The following is an 18,743-nucleotide window of genomic DNA, read 5'->3' on the forward strand; positions in this document are numbered from 1 at the left end:
TTGGTTGGGGAGGGGTGTGGGGGGGGGGGGTGAGAGAGAGAGAGAGAGGGAGAGATCCCAACTTGAAGCTTAGGAATTTTCTTAGTTTTTTCAATCTCTGTGCTACTAATCTGATGGTAATGCAATATAGCTTAAATATGTTGTCAATTAGTCCCATGCATATATCTTTATTTAATATTCTAAATAATTGACCTTATTGATGGTGATGTAACACCTACAATTAATCTACAAAAGACAGTGGATTTTTTTCTTGCATTTTTTTTTCAAAACAGCACCCACCCAGAGATGCGCGAACTTTGGCCTTGGGTGCCCAACAACTTGTTATGTTGAGAGAGAGGTTCACCAGCTTTCCTCCAGTTCATACATATTTCTATGGATAGAGAGCAAGCCTTTCCTTGCCTACCATTCTGGCCATATAACACACTACTCTGTTAAATCTCTCACTCTGGCTCTGTGACCTGGCACTTGGCTCCCTCACTTACACCATAACCATCCAACTATCAGAGGGCTTGTTGCACCCCATCCCTGCAAAAGTCTGACTCCCCCTTTCCAGCCCCTGGTGAGAACCTCTGTTCTAGGGAGTAGGATGAGGAATGAGTGGCACACTGAAGTTTACTGTATGGAACAAATCAGACAACCCACATAAACTTCATATGGAGCTCCACAGCCCCTGGTTTTAATCTATATCAGCCCCAAATGCCTTCCATTGAGAGTTTCGTACTAACAGAGGGCATGTTGAAGAGGGTATTACTATGTTGGTATAGTTGAGTAGTGTGAGCTAATACGTGGAGACTGGTTTTGTGCTGGGTGCATACGTTGCCTGGAGTTACAATTTCTTTGTTTTATTAGTGTTTGCATTGCTGTAAGGAAATGCACTTGACCAACCTTAATTCTAAATGGATGGTATTATTTGTGTGAGTGTCGTATGATGTTTGGGTGGAAAATGTCGTCCCTTGTAGAAAATGTCATCCCTTGCAGTACTGCAATGCTACCTACTGGACCAACAAGTCACAGTTTGACAAGCACTCAGCTCATGCATTTCTTTCAGTGATAATACTGTCAACTCCAATTTGCAGCAGGCCGGTGTAATGCAGAGGTTACCAATAATTCGTAGTGATCAGAAGATCAATCAAGATTTAGTGCTTGCTTTCTGAATGAACAACTAAGGGCTAGGTGGCCTCATGGGGTTTGCTGTTTGGACTCAGTGGCAGGACAGAGTCCTCAAAGTTAACCTGAAATCTATCAATGGGATTTCAGTTTTAAGAAGTAAAAATACTAAAGCTTGGTTTTTAAAACCAGAACCTCATGAAATTAAAATCAGTTCGGTATGTCAATTATGGAATTCCCTGCCCCTTGTTTTTTTAGCCTTACAAATGCAAGAAGCACCTGGCTAATGGCCACAGTTGTAGACAGCAGTATGTTCTGACACAGCAGGGCACTCGTGTAGAAATCTTCCTGAAGGGTTTGCTCTTCCTCATGGGGTGACCTCTTTGCTTCACTCATACAGAGAAATTCTCTGAGATTCTTGACCTGATCTGATGGAGGTGGAAACTGAACGCGACAGGAACACTCTCTTATGGCACATATTGAGCCTCTTTAAAAAATGCCCTCGCTATAACATAGCCATAGTTTGGCTTATCCTGGCATTGGAATATTTCATGCAACCTGTTAAAATAAAGTGTTTTTTGTTTGTACCTATTTTTAGTTTATAGTACACAGCATGCCAAAACAAAAACCCGGACCTGGTAACTTACTTTAAGCAGCTAAGCATAAGCTGCTGAGAGCCCCTGAAAGAAACATAGTGTGAAGGCCGCAGGAAAAAAGAGAATCAGTAGTGGTGTTACTAGGAGAAAAACCCTTTGACAATGAGTTACAACAATGGGAAAATGAGATAGAGGAAAACATATTTGTAGACACTGCTCCATTAGTTTTAGACTTGGTTGTTTGAATAAACCCAGAGTCTGCCTCTCTTATCCTGCCATCCTCCTATCAGGAAATCATTGTATGGTGTGAGATCTGCAGCTGGTATGAAATCAAGATCGGTAAAAACAGATGGTGATAGAGTGAAAATAGAAAGGACTTTGCTTGGCAAGCCAGAAAAGTTACCTCTCCCTGGGTATTAATTTATTCCTCTGGAATGGCCAGTGTGTGTTAAATTCCACCATCAAGTTTTAATGGTATTTTTAAATCCCTCTGATATAGTGTGTTTGTAATACATCTATACTTGTCTGTCTCCTTTTTCCTTCCTTCTTGTCACTTCCCTGTTTGGGGTTGACAGTTCTTATAGGCGTCTTCCAAAACTCATGATTGTACGCCAGGCTGTCATGCAGATTGGTTTCTCCGAGATCCGCTGGTATCCAGTCCAAGTCTTTAGTTTCCTTCTTGGTCATCTCCCATTCACATTCTTTTCAAAAGTACAGTAGAACAGCAGAGTTACAAACTGACCGGTCAACCACACCCCTCATTTGAAGCCAGAAGTACACAACCAGGCAGCAGCAGAGACCAAAAAAAAAAAAAAAAAAAGCAAATACAGTACAGTACTTTGTTAAATGTAAACAACTTAAAAAAAAGGGGGGGGGGAGAAGCATTTTTCTCCTGCAGAGTTTCAAAGCTGTATTAAGTCAATGTTCAGTTGTAAACTTTTGAAAGAATAACCACAACATTTTGTTCAGAGTTACAAACAGCCTCCAGTCCGGAGGTGTTCGGATCTTTGAGGTTCTACTGTAACCTTACTGATATAACTCTGTGGTCTTCACTGGATATGCCCATACCAATGTAGCCTGGCCTCCCTCATTGAAGAAGTCTATATTAGGCCCTTTACGAACTTGTTTCATGTCCTATCATGGAGTGTACAACCATTTGACCATGTAGCCCTTACAAATAATCACACAGATGATTTGTAACACAATGTTTTTATGAATAAACAGTCACAGGTTCTTTCCTCAAATGAGCTACACAAGTCCCTTAGAAACCCCTCTCTTTCCCGTTGGGATTGAAGTGACTGATGATAGAGTAGTATAGATTCAATTATAACCTTACAAAGAAACCAAGTAATTGTACTACCTATAATTATTAAACAACATAAACCTATCCGAATGAGCAGTCAGTGCACCAAACTGGACCAGGCTAATAAATGCATATCTACTCACTGTAAAAAGATGAAAACACAGGGATGAAAATTAGCAAGTGGAGACCCTCAGAAGGCCACAGATCCAGTTGGCAACAGTTCAGAGCCCGAGAGAACCTGAGGAAAGGGAACTATGCATGGTGTTTTATACCCTGCATTATGCAGATGTCATGGGTATATACTCATATTTGTTCTGGTACCCCAATTATTAGTGCCTGCCCCTATTCCATCAGTGGCATTCTGGGGGTCCATGATTAATGATTATCATTAATATTAACCTTTTGCATCAATCCTTTCTCAATAATCCTTTCTAACAATTCGTATGTGTCAAAGCAGTCTAATTACCAACCAATTGCCTAGCAACCTACCTGCCAAAAATCCCCCCAACTCCGTTCTTACGAACACTTGTGGTATACTTCCAGCATACCCTATTCCTCAGGCCAGGAAGCATCCAGGAGTGCATGAAACACAATAGCAGTCAAAGCTTCTGCTTCGATACCTAGGAAGCTACTAGAGTAACTTATAAAACATTCAGTTTGTGAACATGTAGCGGATGAAGGGGCAATCACTAGCAGCCAGCATGGATTTACCAAGAACAAATCATGCCAAACCAGCTTGATTTTCCTTCTTTAACAGGGTTTCAGGTTTGGTGGCTAGGGGGAATGTGGTGGATGTAGTCTACCTGGACTTCAGCAATGCTTTTGACATAGTCCCACATGACATTCTGATAAGTATGCTGGAGAAATGCAGGCTCAGCAGAACTACCATTAAGTGGATACAAAATTGGTTAAAGGTCTGCAAACAAAAAGTAACTATTACTGGAATGTTGTCAGATTGGAGGGAGGTCTCAAATGGGGTTCCACATGGATCTGTTCTGGGTCCGGTGTTTAACATCTTTATTAATGACCTGGATGTAGGAATAGAGAGCACACTGATTAAGTTTGCAGATGACACAAAGCTAGGGAGGGTTGCCAACATTTTGGAGGATAGAGCTAAGATTCACAAGGATCTTGATAAATTGGAGAACTGGGCTATAGACAAAATGGAATTCAACAAAGACAAATGTAAGGTGCTACACTTAGGCAAGAAAAACCAAATGCACAAATACAGAATGAGGGATAACTGGCTTGGCAGCAGCACTGCTGGCAAGGATTTGGGAGTTTTGGTGAATCACATTCCCAACATGAGCCAGCAATGCAATGCTGTTGCAAAAAAAGTAAATGCAATTTTAGGTTGCATTAACAGGGAATAGCATGCAAGACATGGGAGGCGATAGTACCACTCTAATCAGGGCTGGTTAGGCCTCAGCAGGAGAACTGTGTCCAATTTTGGTCACCAATGTATAGAAAGGATGTAGAGAAACTGGAAAGGATCCAGAGGTGAGCGACAAAGATGATCAAAGGGATGGATGCAAGCCATATGATCAAAGGTAGAAGGAACTTGGGTATGTTTAGTTTGGAAAAGAGGAGATTGAGGGAGGACATGATAGTGGTCTTCAAATACTTGAAAGGCTGCCATAAAAAAGATGGATGAAAGTTGTTCTCTCTTGCCACAGAGGGCCGGACAAGAGGCAATGGGTTCAAACTACATCATAGCAGATTTAGATTAAATCTCAGGAAAAGCTTCCTAACTGTAAGAACAGTAGGACAATGGAACAGACTGCCTTGGGATGTCATAGAAGCTCCTTCACTGGAGGTTTTCAAAAGGAGGCTGGATAGCCATTGTTCCTGGATGCAACAAATTCTGCATCTTGGCAGGGAGTTAGACTTGATGACCTTTGCAATCCATTCTAACCTTATGATAACCACAAACGAATAGGGAATCAGCACTGACCCTTAACGCAGGCCAATATTTACTGGAAATTCTGTACTGTACCCTCATTTAGTTTTGACTGTGCTAGTCACTCTGTCATACATATACTGGATAAGATGGACATATTCTTCTGGCACATCACTCCATCGCAAACTCCACCCCCATAGTTATCTTGATGTACAGTGTTACACCTTCTAGATCTAAAGCCCATAACCAGTTGCTGTCTCTTTTCTCTGAACTTCTCCATGAGGATTTGTAATGCAAATGTGGCATCAGTTGTGCCCCTTCCCAGCATGAATCCATACTGACATTTCAAAATTTCAACACTTCTGTGCAGATTCTTTTCAATAATTTTCTCTTATGCTTTCCTAGCATGTGCTGTCAACTTCATTGGGCTATCTCCTTTATGTTTAAAAATAGGCGCCACAAACCTTTTATGCCATTCATCTGGCATTTTCCCTTCTTAAGAATATCATTGAAGAAACTGGTACTTGATGCCTTCCCTTCCCAGTGACTTCACTGCATTCACTGGTACTTCATTTGGCCAGGAGCTTTCTCCTTTTTCTTAAGTGCCTCCTCAACCTCTTTCTCTTGTGTGAAATTCATCAAATACCAGTTCAGTTTACATGACCTTAGGTTTTGTTGACAGTAGCACTTTCATTGGCAAAACTTTTGTCGGTCAGGGGTATGGAAAAAATACATCTGCAACTGAGATAAGTTTCACTGACAAAAACACCAGTGTGGACAGCACTACGTCAGCAGGAGAGCGTCTCCCCCTGACATAGCTACCGCTGCTCATTGGGGGTGGTTAAATTATGCCGACAGGAGAGCTCTCTCCCGGTGGCATACAGCGGCTACACAGGAGACCTTACAGTGGCGCAGCTGCACAATTGTGCCGCTGTAAGGTCCATAGTATAGACATAGTCTTAATTCCTTCCTTGGGTTTTCCTCATTCATCACTTTTTCAGAATAATCACTCCAAACTTTACTGATTGATTCACTATTCGTTTGCAATGTAACTTATTCATTTCTAATGTAAACAAACTTGTTCACGTCCCTCGCCATTTTCTCTCTTGTCTTGGTGAGTCTATAGATAGTCTTTTCCTCATGTCCTCCTAATCGGTCACATAACTCAGCACTAGCCATATTTTTAGCTGCGGCAACATTTCTTTTGACTTTCTTTCTTGCCTCCATATACACCATCTTATCACTGCTCAAACCAGAGGCCTGCCATTTTTTGAAAATTATATTTTTTTCCCCCTCAACAAATACTTTAACTTGAGGATTCCACTACCAAGTCTCCCTTTTTATCCTTTTGGCACTGGTGTAATCCTAGTACTTCATATGCCACTTCCAGCAAAGTTGCGTTCAGGTGGAACCAGGTATCCTCCACACCCCTGCCTCCATTTGTTCAACTTTTGAATACCTTATTTTTGTGTTGCATTTATAGCCCATTTCACAACTTTGATGCCTGATTTATCCCTGTCATACAAGATGATACATTTTCACATTAGGATCCATAAATCTGTATTTATTCATGCCATATATATGCAAATAAAAAAATTTGTTTCCTCTAAGCTTTTAGAAACTTTTTCATTTTAAGAATAACAGAAATGTACTAACATCAAGAAATTGAACTGTGCACTAACATTGTGGACCAGTATTAAACAGTGTTACAGTAGGTGACAGCCTTAGAATGTTAACCCTAGTCCTTTAGTTCAAAAGGTCGTTTTTCTCACCTTTGCCCTGTGAACTGAAGCACAGCATCAGAGAGATCCAAAGACTGGCCAATGGTATTTTCAAGTGGTAAAATAGCAAGTGATGTCAGTCTCTTGTCGGCCGTTGCCTACTGAAGATATGTTTTAATGAGCCTGAGCTTCATAAGCTGCGCTTACTACTCCGAGACTGTGACTCGCAGAGTAAACAGAATCCTCAAAGCTATCCACACATTAGGAAAAGTGTCCTTCAGCTCTGCATCATGAATGAATTGGAGAACTAGGAGTGAAGAGTGCTTCCCATGTGGCAAAATATGGTGGATGTTGTCCAATTCGACATAGAGGTCTTTATTATTGATGTCCGAACATTCCCCATGTGTCAGCGTCCAGTGAAGGTCCGTACAATTGTTCGAGAGTCTCTTCCTGTCTGCTGGAAGCTTACTAAGGTCATACAACCTCTACCCCCCGCCCCCCGGTGTTTTCGTGGTGCTTCATTTGTCGAAACCTTTCTTTGATGGATACTCGAGCAGTGTCAACAAGCGAGCAAAGAACCTCCCTCTTGAATTCTTCTTCTAAGCTTCCCATCACCTCATCTCTGCCCTTGTAACCCAACTGTCTTTTTTCTCATGAATACAAGTTTCCTTGAAGACAGGCTAACAACAAAAACAACACCTGCACCCCCCAAGCCAGGCACCAAGGCGGTCGCCTGCCCCTAAGTCCAGCCCGGTCCACCCTTCCCTGTTTGTAGTCAGGAAGTCTGAGCATTATTCCTTGTTTGAAGATTTTCACATTCCTATCTTTAAGTTTACACCACTTAGGCCTTTCCGATTGTCAGGGGTTCAGATGCTTCTAAGGCCTGTCTGTTCTGATGTCTGGAAGGAGAAGTCTGTGCTATTTCACAATGCACCCACTGAGTGTTACCTTAGAATTCATTATTCATGATCTATCTCTTCCTATTACTAAAAGAAAAAATCAATTTGGGACTTGTGTCCTCAACTGGCATATGTTATGTATGTGATGGCTTTCCCCCTTCTGAAAGGGAGTGTTTGTGATCACCATGTCCAGTGCCACACAAGTCTGAAGGATCATTTTGACCTCAAAATTTATGGTTCCTGTGCCATGTCCTCCATGGACTGTTTCATACCCAGCCTTTGCAGTTTCAATGTGTGCATTGAGATCTCCTCTGAAATTACCTTTTTGTTGGATGGTATGTTTCCAAAAAGTACAATTAATCAAAAAACTCCTTTTACCTTTTGGCCATCTCCTAACTATGGTGCATACCCACTTACTGTATGGATAGTTACCTGTTCCCAATGGAGTTTAATACTCATCTATCACATCCAGAATAACTCCAATATTGTTTCAGGATGTTGAACTGCATGAGAAGTAGATTTTGTAATCCTTCACCATCAGCTTAGTGTTACAACCTTTTTTTGTTTGGTGTCTTGTACACACACCACTGTGACGGGTTGGACTCTGATGTGCTGGGGTCCCACTGAGCCCGCCAGTTCCACCAGTCTGGGCTCCCTTACCGTGTCCTGCTGCACACACACAGATAGGGATGCACCGAGATATCCAATCACACAGAGTCTCCAATCAGCTCTGTGTGCGAAGACTCAGCTTGGGGAATTGCCCAGCACTCTGGTGCATGCACCCTCTGGAATGTAAACCCAAAATTATATTGTCTTGCATTGTATAGAGATTTATACAATGTAAACTCATGAAAATTGACCCCCTCCCTCAATGTGGAGGAAGATATGCACAGCTTTTTGCCCTCCCCTGACACCCCATCATGAATTGCACAAACTGGGTTTTGGAATAAACAAAAACCAAGTTTATTAACTACAAAAGGTAAATTTTAAGTGATTATAAGGGATAGCAAACTGCTCAAAGCAGATTACTGAGCAAATAAAACAAAACATGCAAACTAAGCTTAATACAGTAAGGAATACTTGCTACAAATAATAATTTCTTACCCTAACTGTTGTTTCAAGCAGGTTGCAGAGTTTCTTGAAGGTAAACAGCACAGTTTAAATCTCCAGGGATTCCTTTTACAGGCTGACCTTTCTCGCCCCAGCCCCACCTTCCCCCAGTTTAGTTCCTTTGTTTCTTCAGGTGTTTTTAACAGTCTTCCTTCTTGGGTGGGGAGGCAATGGAAAAGAGCAGAGATGAACTCACTCCCCAGCCTTAAATAGGATTTGCATATGGTGAGAATCCTTTGTTTCCCATCCAGTGGAAAATAGAATCATGGAATCAAAGGACTGGAAGGGGCCTCGAGAGGTCATCTAGTCCAGTCCCCTGCACTCATGGCAGGACTACGTATTATCTAGACCAGTGCTACTCAAAGTGGTGGTCTGCGGACTGGGTGCCGGTCCGTGAGCCATCGGCTGCCTGTCTGCACGCACATTGGAAAAAAAATGCCGGTCCCCCACATCAAATAGCTTGAGAAGCACTGATCTAGACCATTCCTGACAGGTGTTTGTCAAACCTGCTCTTAAAAATCTCCAATGACGGAGATTCCACAATGACCCGAGGCAATTTATTCCAGTGCTTATCCACCTGACAGGAAGTTTTTCCTAATGGCCAACCTAAACCCCTCCCTTGCTGCAATTTAAACCCATTGCTTCTTGTTCTATCCCCAGAGATTAAGAAAAAACATTTTTCTTCCTCCTTCTTGTGACAACCTTTTACATACTTGAAAATTGTTGTCATGTTTCCTCTGTCTTATCTTTTCCAGACTAAACAAACCCAATTTTTTCAATCTTCCCTCATAGGTCATGTTTTCTAAACCTTTAAGCATTATTGTCGCTCTTCTCTGGACTCTCCCCAATTTGTCCATATCCTTCCTGAAATGTGGTGCCCAGAACTGGACACAATACTCCAGTTGAGGCCTAATTAGCATGGAGTAGAGCAGAAGAATTACTTCTCATGTCTTGCTTACAATACTCTGAAGGATGTTCGCCTTTTTTGCAACAGTGTTACACTGTTGACTCATATTTAGCTTGTGTTCCACTATGACCCCCAGATCCCTTTCCGCAGTACTCCTTCCTAAGCAGTCATTTCCCATTTTGTACGTGTGCAACTAATTGGTTGCTCCTGTATCTGTCTATTCTCTAATATATAATGTATATTAAACTATATTTTTAATTTTTTAACACACACTGTATGTGTAGCTATATATGTACATATATGTGTGTGTTTTTCTGTGTATATTTGTGTATGTGCTATATATATGTATATGACCTGCACACATGAGCTGTGACAGAAAGAGAGACAGACTAAATTTTAGTAGTCAAAAGAGTTTTTACAGTTCAAGTTAGCACATTCGTAAGAGTTAGTGATTTGTAAATGAGACGGAAGCTTGTTTATGTTTGTGGTCTGTGCAGAGTACTGTACATACAGTATAGCCATGGTCAAATTGGTGGATTTATGCCCAGAATCCTGTCTTCCTTAAACTCTAATGAGAAGGGCCAGTCTTTCTCTGGGTGCCTGGATTTTATTAATATTCCTCCGCTGTGTCATACAGGCATGAATTATTTGTGGTGGAGCTGCAATTTTTCTCTAACTAGTTAATACCAGCTCAGAAAAATATTCAAACTCTGCTCTCATCACTGGAGAGAGATGACACATTAATCCACTTTGCTTATTCTGCAGTTATTTAGATTTATTATTTGCAGATTATTTTTTCAGAATTTCAAATTACCAAAGGTGCCTCTCTGGAGGAGACTTTATCATTTGTTTCATCTGTTTAGGAAATGCTACTATAAAGAGATCTTTTACTTCCATATTTCATAGTTAACTTTAGCTAACAAGCCTCATGACCTGAGCAGGCTTATCTCAGAGTGTAGGCAAAATACATGGCTTGCCAATTGAGGGCTCTCTGAGTTCAGTTTTTCTGAGTCTTTTCTGTTCATGCCATTTGTTGTGCTGACTGCTTTCAAGGGCATAACTGCTCCCAGTAGCCTGTAATTGCAAGGTCAGTCTAAGGTGAAGCTTTGCCTTGTTTGGGGAAAGACATGAACAGTCTGCTTAGGCCATATGCCGTTGCCTTGTCCTTTTCTTGAATCCTTTGGCTAGCTCAACATGCTACATATAATGGACAGGAACATCAAAATCATTCTGAGTACATGACTGGGGCCACTTTTGCCTCCATATAAATGGCAGCTTACTAGATCATCTTCCTTTTTGAGTTTTTATTTGGTGGGGGCAGGGGAAAGAAGTGCTGTTACTCTGATATGACGTTGGACTTTGAGGGTGGCCCTCTCCATAATTCCAGGCTTTTCTTACTGCAATGACCCTTGTTTTCTCAAAGACTCTGCAATCCTACAAAACTCCTGTTCAGTTTTCAGGCCTTACTGGAATTCATCAACTGAGGGGCAAAGGGGAGGAGGGGAGATAGAGAAAGAGAGAGAGGGGCGGGCTTTTAATCATCCAGGTTTTCTTTGCCTGTCTGTAGTGAATGTGGCAACTATAAGAGTTAAACTGTATAAGGCTACTGCTTGGACAAACAGCTTGCAAGTGTTTCTGGGCCCCTTTGTATGATCAGCCCATGAGAGTTTGTTCCAATGATGCCTTTTGAGTGGAAAGCATTTAGAGGCAGGGACTTTAACAATTTTTTAAAAAACAAAAAAGTTTAATATAGAGAACCAAATTAGGTTGCTAGGTAACAACCTTCCCTAACTGGAGTTGTCAGAACATTCACTAAAGCCGAGAACTTAAAGCAAGGAAATAAAAAAATGAAGTCTGTGCTAAATCGTACACTGATCACACAATGAACACCTACCTTGGGTGAAATCTTGACCCTACTAAAGTCAACAACAAAACTCCCATTGACTTTACCGGCACCAGGATTTCACCCCAGAGTCTTAAAAATAAAAAAAAACATAAACATTTCAGTACTGTGTGGTCACTTAGAAACTTTCACTATCTTTTTAAATAAAGTTTTGGTTTTGGAATTTTCCAGGTTTTTTCTCCCTTTTAAATCTTTCTTTTTTCTTTTCCCTCATCTGGGTAAATGAAGAAATAGTTTGAAAAATTAAATACATGAAATCAGAGATGACCATACGATTATACAAAAGAAGTGAATATTGCAGGCCAAGCTCATACTAGTTCCTGCAGAGCCCTGAATTATTCAATGCATATCTTATATTCTCTAGGTAGCAGATGCAACACAAATCAATCTTCACTCCCAGTGTTGGTAAAAAGAGCTGAAAAGCAAATTGTCGGATCCAGGATTAGAACCAAGTCACTTTGTTCATAGCTGACGCTAACCCTCCAAGCCTGTGTCTACACAGCAAACACAGGGACGATGTTTACACTTTGAGCTAGGGGGGTGTTTCCCCTGCTTGTGTACACACACATGTGCAGCTCAGAGAGACCCAGAGCAAGTATAAATGGTGTAGCTGCAGCAGCATGGGCAGTGCCAGCGGGGGCATGGCTGAGTCATGAGCGGAGTACAAATGGTGGGTATGTACTCGGCACGACTCAGCCGCGCCTCCACGGCTGCTGCCCATGTTACCACAACTACACTACTATTTACACTCACGAGAGCTTTCATCAAGCTACCGCGAGTATGTGTACAAGAGCAGGGGAATCGCCGCCCTTATCTCACAGCAAGGACAGAACCAAGGTGTAGTTGTGAAACGCTGACAGACTCCGGTCATCATGGGCTGGGATCAAACCTGGGACCTCTGGAGCTTAACGCATGAGCTAAAAGACGCATGTCTCTTATCCAAGGCTGTAGCGGGCTCATCAATCTCTAGCTGGTTTAGCTGCCACTAGAGGGGGACAGAGTGCCACATAAAGCAGGCACAGGTTACAGATGCAGCTCATGTGGACATACCTGGACTAGCTTTAATCTAGTTAGCATTGGTATCTGTGGCAGTGAAACAGCGAAAACACAGGCTTCAATATAGGCTGTACAAACACTCCTAAAACCGTGTGCGATGGTCTCCCTCACCCTGAAAAAACCTGGATTGGGCCGGGGCGGGGGGCGGAGATTACTGGAGACCTGGAGCCCCATAGTATTCAGGCTTATGTGACCAATGGAAGATGCGATTTCTGAGTTAAGGACCCTGCACTGAAGACACCCTGGACCTGATTCTCATTCACACTGTGTGTCTACACTACAATTAGATGCCTGCAGCTGGCCCGTGCCAGCTGACTCAGGCCTGTGGGGCTTGGGCAAAGGAGCTGCTTAATTGTGGTGTAGCTGTCTAGGCTTGTGATGGAGCCTGGGTTCTTAGTCCCTGTGAAGTGGGAGGGTCCCAGAGCTCAGGCTGTCGCCTGAGTCTGAATGTCGACACCTCAGTTAAACAGCCCCACGCACCCAATTCCAGCAAGCCTGAGTTAGTTGGCATGGGCCAGCTGTGGGTGTCTAATAGCAGTGTAGCCATACCCTCAAGTCCCTTTACACTGCTCTGGCTGTGGGTGCAAATTACACTTACATTAAATTAAAACTACAATCGCTTCACTTTAAGGTCTCTTTACGCTGCCAAATCAGTGTAAAGGGGCCGTAGGATTAGAAAGAACTGGGCCTCTGACTCCAGCTACCTCCTCTTGAAACCAGGTCATTTGCTTTAGCATACTGCACTTTCAGTATCCCATGAGTGGGGTTTCTATGGCATTGCTGCTTCGACTCTGCTGATCCTTTTGGCCAACACAGCCCTCTCCCTATGACACTCTTCAACTACTGGCCCTGTGCAAGAGGTTAGTTGGCTTGAGAGAGGTTGACTTGGGGTTTAGGTTGGGTTTTTTGATAGTATTTCTGAACAGAAAGTGCAAATAACAAGAAAACTGGCCAGAGATCCTGTTTGGAAATGTCCAGTCCACTTTTACAAACTGAAATAGTATGGACTTTTGGGATATGCTTTTAATAAGCATCCCTACTTTTGAGTGCTCAGCTTGTATTCTAAGTCTCTTGATGTTCACCAATCACTACTTGATATTACACCTGGTAACACTGATAAAAATTAATGAGACTTTAAGGCCAGGTCTACACTACAAACTTATGTTGACCTAAGTCATGTTTGCATACAGCTGCTGCAGTTAGTAAATGGCTTGTGCAGGTACGTACCTGGCTCCTTGTGGCAACGGTGCACATATTCACCAGGAGCAATTGTATTGAGGCAGAGTGCAGTGTGCCATGGGTAGGTATCCCACCGTGCAACTCACCATCATCTAGCGCAGTGTGTTTGGGAAGTTTTTGCAATGCCTGATGGGGCCAAAACGAGTCATGCTGGGGTAACAGGAAGTATGGGGTCAACTTCTCATAATTCAGTGCTCTCCATGCCATAATTTCATCTGCATCCCATAATTTGCATGCCTTCTTTTCAAAATTCCACACACTTGCGTGTCCCTCTTTGATGTCCACCATCTCTGACAGAAGCATGGAGCTTGGATAGCTCTGCATGATTGTCATGAACATTGCAAGCACGGGGTGCATAATCCTGCAGTATTTGCAAAGCCACTTGAGGAGCTATAGGGAACATGATGATTCCTTGGAGGACAGATTGCTGTGGGACATAAAAAGAAACATTTCAGGGTTGTTGGTGGCATTCAAGGAGCAGCTGGAGGTGGCGGAGCACCGTTTCTGGGCCGAGAAACGAGCACTGAGCGGTGGGATTGCATCATCATGCAGGTTTGGGATGAAGAGCAGTGGCTGTAGATCTTCTGGATGCTCAAGGCCACACTCCTGGATCTGTGTGCTGAACATGCCCCAACCCTCCAGCACAGGCACACCAAAATGAGAGCTGCATGGACAGGTGAGAAGTGAATGGCAACTGCACTGTGGAAACTTGCAATGCCAGCTTGCTATTGGTCAGCTGGGAATCAATTTGAGTCAGGAAATCCACCACAGGGGCCATCGTGATGCAAGTGTGCAGGATCATAATCACCTCCACAGGACAGGACTGTGATTCTCGGCCAGGTTCAGTACGTCGTGGGTGGATTTGCAGCAAAGTGGCTCACAAACTACAGTGGGATGATAAATGGCATATGTATCCCTCTTTTGGCACCAGGCCACCTTGCCATGGAGTACATCAGCAGAAAGGGCTATTTTTATATGATTATGCAAGTGCTAGTAGATCACCGGGGACACTTCATCTACATCAATGTGGGCTGGTCAGGGAAAGTGCATGATGCTCGCATCTTTAAGAATACAGGACTGCTCAGAAAACTGGAAGCAGGGACTTTCTTTCCCAACCAGTGGATCACCATTGAGAATGTTGAAATGCCTATAGTGATCCTGTCCAGCCTACCCCTTTCTCCCCTGGCCCATCCACATCGACAGCACCAAGGAGCATTTCAGCTACAGGCTCAGCGGGTGCAGAATGACAATTGAATGTGCCTTTGGTCATTTGAAGGGTTGCTGGCATTGTTTACTCGCAAGATTGGACCTCAGTCAGAAAAATACCCCAACGGTTATGGCTGTCTGCTGTGTCTAGTGCAATACCTGTGAAGCAAAGGGGGAAACATTTCTGCTGGGGTGGAGGGCAGAGGTGAAGTGGCTGTCTGCTGAGTATGAACAGCCAGATACAAGGTTGCAGTAGCATGCTCTACCTGACTCTCCTCTCTTGCAACCAGGTATGAATCTTCTAGTGATTGCTGAGTATGTAGAAATTCAACATTGCCAATGCACCTATTAATATTGTTTGTGAGCGATGCTATGAGTTGTGTGACACTAACAGTAACAAGTGATTGGTCACTTTCAGAACTGCTCGCACAAGTCAGCATATGTTTGGAACTAATAAAGATGAATCATGTTCCAAAAAATAGACTTTTGTTCTGTAACATGAAACAGGCAATTCAAAAGAAAACCATTTAAAAATTAATACATTAAGCAATCAGAACATATGAAGGGGAAAGAACAATCATGTCCATTTCAGCTACACATATGCCAACCGTGGCTTTCACAGGTCAGTGTATGTGAAGCTATGATTGTCTTTAGTGTCCACCAGGGTGGAGTGGTAAGTGTAGTACAATGACCCTTGATGCCACATGGAATGTTGAGGGATGGGGGGCGCACAGGGATGTCCTGATATTGAGTTCTTAATGGGCTGCAGCGGGAGGCGATCCTGGGGTTGTTGCAGGTCCACCAGAGTCGGCAGCATCTGTGTTTGCTGCCTGAGAAGTGCCTGCATGTTGTGCTGCATGTTCCTCTCCTTTCCCTGCACCTTTCTCCTCTTCTCTCTATCCTTCCCCAGGCTGTCTCCAAGGGCAATCCTCCTCCTCCAGGCCATGTGCTTGTTCTCTGATGCAGCACTGGCTTGTAGAATCTCCCGGAACATGTCATCCCGAGTCCTCTTCTTTCTCCTACTTATCTGGCTCAGTCATTCCACAAATATGGAGGGGAACACCATGAAGGCCACAATGAGTAAAAATGAGTAAATTTAAAGATGTTTGCACTGTGCTGGGGGTGCCATCCCTGTAATTTCAAAGCAAACTGTGTACTTACCCAAAGTTCCTGCCCTACATTGGGTTCACCTATGCTTGACTGGTGGGACTGGCTGGACTGCAGTGAAGCCAACAATCGATCCTGCCTCGCTTTGCAGCTAGATCCCCTGGTCGCCTGCCTCTTCCTTGTCCACCTTCTCCTCCTGGCTGTTCATGGCAGGTCTTTGTGACCTGGGCTCTTTGGAAGTATCCACAGTGCTGTTGGCGGAGGGTGTTTCTGCCAGGTATATCATGCAGCTCTTTGTAAAGGCAGCAAGTCTGTGGCACACCACTGGATCAATTGTTGGTTTCCCAGGCCTTCCGGTGTGTCTGCTTTCACACAGCACTGCTGCTGGTCCCTGTTGTAGCCCTTCTCCTGCATCCCTGAGCAATCTGCTCATAGATGTCCATATTTCTATGCTGGTTTGGAGCTGTGCCTGAGTAATGCTGACAGACCCGGGATCAAATCTGGAGTCTCTGGGGCTTACTGCATAAGCTAAAAGACATCTCTCTCTCTTTGCCAAGGCTGTAGCAGGCTCATCAATCTCTAGATGGTCTAGCTGCCACTAGAGCGGGACAGAGTGCCATACCAAGCAGGCATGGATTACACCTGCAAAGACTCTTCTCCCCACAGGCCCAGGAGATCCAATATCTCTTGTCTACTCTAGACAGGAGCGCTTCTGGAGTGTGTAGTAAGCATGGTCAGCTGGGCAGCTGCACTCGACAGTGGAAAGCTGCTAGGTGTGTTAAGTGCATTTGCCAAGGCAGGCAATCAGTAAAAGGAATTTCAAAAATCCATGGGGCTTTAAAAGGGCACTTCTTGTCTACGTTAACTCTAGGCAGCGGCGTTCATAGTAGTGACCAGAGTTGTCAGTGTGGGGCACCCACGGGGAAAAATTAACGGGTGCTCCGCACCCACCGGCAGCGAAGCTCCCACCTCCTGGCCTCCTTCTCCCACCTGTAGTGTGCTGCATCCCCGTTCCTCCCTCTCCCTCCCGGCTCTTCCTGCCACCTAACAGCTGTCTGGCAGTGCTTAGGACTTTCCAAGAGGGAGGGGGAGGAGTGGGGATGAGGTGCGCTCAGGGGAGGAGGCAGAGAAGAGGTAGGGTAGGGATGGGGACTCAGAGGAAGGGGGTGGAATGGGGGCGGGAAGGGGGAAGGGCTGGGGTGGGAAAAGGCAGGGTGGGTCGAGGACTTTGGGGAAGGGGTGGAATGGGGGTGGGGCGAGGGCGGTGCAGGGGTGGGAAGAGGTGGGGCAGGGGCGGTGGGGTGAGCACCCACCGAGCAGAGGGGAAGTCGGCGCCTATGACTGGAGCGTTGCACTGTGGGTAGCTAGCCCACAGTTCCCGCAGTCTCCGCTGTCCATTGGAATTCTGGGTTGAGATCCCAATGCCTGATGGGGCTAAAACATTGTCGCAGGTGGTTCTGGGTACATATTGTCAGGCCCCCCTTCCCTCCCTCCCTCCGTGAAAGCAAGGGCAGACAATCATTTCGCGCCTTTTATCCTGAGTTACCTGTGTAGACGCCATACCACGGCAAGCATGGAGCCCGCTCAGGTAACCGTCACCATATGTCTCCTGGGTGCTGGCAGACGCGGTATGGCATTGCTACACAGTAGCAGCAACCCATTGCCTTCTGGCAGCAGACGGTGCAATATGACTGGTAGCCGTCATCGTCGTGTCTGAGGTGCTCCTGGCCATGTCGGCTGGGAGCGCCTGGGCAGACATGGGCGCAGGGACTAAATTTGGAGTGACTTGACCAGGTCATTCTCTTTAGTCCTGCAGTCAGTCCTATTGAACCGTCTTATGGTGAACAGGCAGGAGATACGGATTGCTAGCAGTCATACTGTATCATCTTCTGCCGGGCAGGCAAGAGATGAGGATGGCTAGCAGTCGTACTGTACCATCCTCTGCCGAGCAGCCATGAGATGTGGATGGCATGCAGTCCTTCTGCACCGTCTGCTGCCAGCCAAAGATGTAAAAGATAGATGGAGTGGATCAAAACAAGAAATAGACCAGATTTGTTTTGCACTCATTTGCTTCCCCGCCCCTCCCCTGTCTAGGGGACTCATTCCTCTAGGTCACACTGTAGTCACTCACAGAGAAGGTGCAGTGAGGTAAATCTAGCCATGTATCAATCAGAGGCCAGACTAACCTCCTTGTTCCAATAAGAACAATTACCGAGGTGCACCATTTCTTATTGGAACCCTCCGTGAAGTCCTGCCTGAAATACTCCTTGATGTAAAGCCACCCACTTTGTTGATTTTAGCTCCCTGAAGCCAACCCTGTAAGCCATGTAATCAGTCGCCCCTCCCACCGTCAGAGCAACGGCAGACAATCGTTCCGCGCCTTTTCTCTGTGCAGACGCCATACCAAGGCAAGCATGGAGGCCGCTCAGCTCACTTTGGCAATTAGGAGCACATTAAACACCACACGCATTATCCAGCAGTATATGCTGCACCAGAACCTGGCAAAGCGATACCTGGCGAGGAGGTGACGTCAGCATGGTCACATGAGTGATCAGGACATGGACACAGATTTCTCTGAAAGCATGGGCCCTGCCAATGCATGCATCATGGTGCTAATGGGGCAGGTTCATGCTGTGGAACGCCGATTCTGGGCTTGGGAGACAAGCACAGACTGGTGGGACCGCATAGT

Source organism: Lepidochelys olivacea, assembly GCF_965140295.1.
Source record: "Lepidochelys olivacea isolate rLepOli2 genome assembly, chromosome: 3".
NCBI lineage: Eukaryota > Metazoa > Chordata > Testudines > Cheloniidae > Lepidochelys > Lepidochelys olivacea.